General features: G+C 43.5%; 1 long non-coding RNA gene across 1 annotated transcript; it reads right to left on the reverse strand.

Annotated features, from left to right (window-relative positions):
- Positions 1–1,302: 1,302 nt before the first annotated feature.
- On the reverse strand, positions 1,303–2,608 carry LOC120441470. Its single transcript, XR_005614132.1, has 3 exons — positions 2,427–2,608; positions 2,264–2,352; positions 1,303–2,192 (listed from the first exon to the last, which is right to left on the reverse strand). It is a non-coding gene; the product is annotated as an uncharacterized LOC120441470 (long non-coding RNA).
- Between the last annotated feature and the right edge of the window lie 1,517 nt (positions 2,609–4,125).

Raw genomic sequence — 4,125 nt, forward strand, 5'->3', positions numbered from 1 at the left:
TGACTGGTTTTAAAAATTACATTTATGAAAGACAGTTCTTTCCAGCAGCCGTGCCATCATCCCACGCACTGCCAAAAGTTGCTCGTGATACCAAATTTTGCACTTATGCTAACAGTCAACTACACTGCTTTTATGGCTACATTGTACTAGACTACATGGATAAGTAGGATTAATTGCTCTGGCTTTAACAATACTGTACTGGGAGATTGTAGAAGAGAGTCGTATTCCTCCCTAAGCTGAGTGTAATGTTTATTTTAGTTTATCCACTGATTTGACTTTCAACAGAAAATGTTTTGAAGGTCCAATCAATAACAGATGTTGCTTTGTCCATTTGTCAGCTTCCATTTATCCAGTTTAGAAATACTCAAGGTCACGTTATGTCACTTCTTCACTTTCCCCACGCAGATTTTCCCAGCACGGACTCAAACTAGCAACTCTCCAGCCGCAGTCTTGACTCTGGGCCCATTAGGCTGAAGCTCATGTTGAAAGTCTTTGTTCTCTCCAGGATGTTCCTGCTCTGTGCTGCTTGTTGGACCGCTCAGCCAAAACCTTAAGCCACTGTGACAGTTACTGGCAACAGTGAGCAGAAGCCCTGCTAGAGTTATAGAAGATCACCACATGTGTGATCCCACCAAGCATGAGTTATGCTCCCGCTGCCTCGCTTTGTCTTTTGATCACGATTTATCGCCGAATGTTTTGTGTCGACATTGCCTCTTGACATGTACAGCAGCAGAGTGCGGGTGAGATAATGTGAAGAGGCTTTTCCGCTGCATCTTGGTAAAGCACTCAAAGCGTTTTAGTATTTTTAATATTATTCAATGTTGTACTTTAGATTCAATTTTGAATTGACGCACCAACTCTTTCTGGGTAAGTCTCTAAAAACTAAACATTTGGATTCGGGATAGCTTTTTTTATAGTCTTCCAAGCACGTTCTGCCATCCGATTGGATGGGAAGCATCTAAGCTTAAGCTATGCCATTTAGTTAACAGTTGTGTCCAAGGCCTTATTGATGAATTACTCCTGAGATGATCACTGTTTCAGCAGGCTGGACCATCTCAGGTAATGGTCTGATTTAATAATCTATGGGTTCTTGGTGACCTGCCTTTAGAAAGCCTTTGCTGGTTAACCTGACCAGATAGCCAACTTTATAAAGACTCCTGGTGGTTTCAGAGTTCTTCCATATTCACAAAAACAAACCACTGTGTTCTTAGTGTGACCAAGTGGTCAGCGGGGTTAGATAAAAGGAAATAAAATGACAACGCCACCTAGGGGATTTTCACCCCTAGGAAATATATTTAAGAAAAATAGATAAAAGGAATAAAAAGAGGCCGCACAGATTCAAGGATGCACTCCGAGGCAGGTTGGCTCCAATATTAAAACAGTTTATTTATAATAAAAATAAATAAAATATTAGAAACCAAAATGTAGCGTCATTGTTGACAGTGTCTTAACGCAAAAATAAAACAATCATGGAACTTGGACTTACCAGCAGCCGTGGACCCAAAAGAAAATCACACACAACGAAAATCACTGCAGCCCACCCGGTGCTGTACAAAAGAAAGTGTGAAAACGACCCACCACCTGAGGTCCCAGGGCCACTGGTACGTCCTCCGTTCACTAAAAGAAAACACAGAAAAATATGTTAAAAGAATAACAGGACACTGAGCGTCAGGCTCGCTACAGATGATACAAAGAACTAAAACACACTTTAATAGCTTTAATAAAAGAAACCACACACACACACACACACACACACACACACACACACACACACACACACACACACAGGAAGGCTTGTGCCCCGCGGGTCCACTCGTACTGGTAGTAATGGTCCCAGCCTCAATCGCGAGCTGGTCTGGCTCCCCACAGGCTAAGACCAGCAACGGGGGCAATTTAAAATCCCCGGCACGACACTCGGGCAAAGAATTGCTTCAGCCCGATCACAGAAGCGTGGGCACACGCAACAATCCAGAGATAAAATAAAATAAAACCAGGCGAACCAGGAAATGGTAGGCCTACTTAATAAAACCAAATAAGACAAGGTAAAACAATTCAAAACCAGACAAGACAAGACAAGACAAGACAGCAGGCTCCACTGAGGAGGAGCCCTCACAACAACGGCTAGGCAGGTGTCTTGATTCTTCACTTAAGGCTGTGTGAGTTGCCACGGAGGTGAAGGCAGCGATCACGCCCTAAAACAGACAAATATAACCTTAGCCTCTGGTAGCTGTGAATGCTAATAAAAATAGTTTGAACAGCTTACCCCAGGACCGGAGGCGTTATACTCTCACTGGTGGGGGAAATCGCACAAGCACCTCTCTCCGCAACGCCGGAATAAAACAACCTGCCGCGCTACAACAGGCCGCAAAAACTATTACTATACATTCCAATACTGAAAGGGAATCTGAGGTTAAGCGAGAGCATACCTGTGGCTGTCATATGATCTACTCTTGCCGATCAGTCCGTCGCAGAGTGTCAGCATTTACTGCTGCTTTGCGCTGAATGCATGGAAGGAATAATCCAAAGAAGCACCGGCTTAGCTTTATACCTGGTGCCAGCCTGCAATCAATATGCAGGTGGGTTCCCAATTGACCTAGTTTTGCAGTAAGAGCGAGCGCAGGAGAGAGCGAGAGCAGTAGAGCGAGCGAGCGAGAGAGAGAAAAGAAAGGCGAGTAGCCCATCCGGCTACATCAGTAACAGTCAAAGTTTTACAGATAGCTGTAAACCATGGGCTGATCTGTGTCTCACAAAGTATTTATTGAAGATGATCTAAAAAAATGTTGTCTATACACTTTGAAGCAAACTGGAAGTCTGTAGGACTATAGGAGTCCAGGCTCCTCTAGTTAAACTATCCTTGGGCAAGATGCTGAACCCCATCGATGTATCCATCAAAGTGAGTGTGTGCCAATGTTGACAAGGCGGTTGTATAGATATGTGTGTGGTTGGGTGAATGATGGTTATAGTAAAAAGAGCTTAGAGTATTCAATAATAGTAGAAAAGTGCTACAACTGTACGATACATTGACAACCAAAATTTCTGGCGCCTGATTATGAATTCTGTTTGCTATTGATAACCTCAGCTTAGCAACGCACACACCCAAGCAGTGGTGTGCAGCATTCCTGTCTTGTAGCCATGTCCCCATATTCTGTGGCTATGAACAGAAGAAAAACTAAACAGTCACGGTAGTTCTGATGAGTCACCGGCTTAATGGACCTTAGCATGAAACTTGATATGGCCTGCGTCTGTCTTGAGAAGGCAGTGTAGTGAAAACAATTTCATTACTACAACCTGAGGCCTCCCAGGCCAGGACCTCATGTGGCAGACGGCATGCCAAGAAACCAAAGGGAGGAGAAGGAGAGGACAGGCTGAACACGATAGAACCGGTAATGGAGGGCCTCCGGTTTCAGACACCGAGAGATGGGAGTTAGGACAGGGAACAGGCCAGAGTCTTTGTTTTATCTGGAGCTAACAGGATACTTGCATCATAGCAACTCTCCAAGAATAATGTCCAAACCTGATGACTCAAAGAGAAAATAGGGAGTTGATGAAAATGAAGCTCGGCTTCTCCAGCCTAGTTAGCACTCGAACTCGAGAGCAGCGTGCATAAGTTGCTTTTGGACAATGGATATGTTTGGATCTTATTATCTGGTTATTGGATGTTGCTTTACATTTATTTGCTATGCAGGCTACCAAAACACTCTGCAGACGGTGTGAAATATTCAAAAATAAAGAATACAGCCAACAGTCTGCAGCAGGCTTCCAGTGCTGTCAGCTGTCACTCTTCAGCATTTTGTCGTTTGACCTCAGTTCAGAAAAGAGCTAAATTGACTGTGCAAAACCGGCATGTACGCTTCTCTGTGTGTCAGGGAGAACACTCGAGGATTTCACTTTTCACTGCAAATGAAATACAGCTAATGTTATTCTATGTCCCAAAGACTAACTGGGAAAAAAATACCATTGCTGCCTTTTCAGCCATCAGCACTTACTTTAATGCTTTGACAGCTAAAAAATTAGTTTTCCTATTCAGCACAAAAGTGTGCAGATCCAAAAGAAACCAATGTGCAAAACTGAGATGCACTGGACTGTGTATACCTGAATATGAGATATATTTGAAGAAGTCCTGTG

The sequence above is a fragment of the Oreochromis aureus genome, linkage group 8, assembly GCF_013358895.1.
Source record: "Oreochromis aureus strain Israel breed Guangdong linkage group 8, ZZ_aureus, whole genome shotgun sequence".
NCBI classification, from domain to species: Eukaryota; Metazoa; Chordata; class Actinopteri; order Cichliformes; family Cichlidae; genus Oreochromis; species Oreochromis aureus.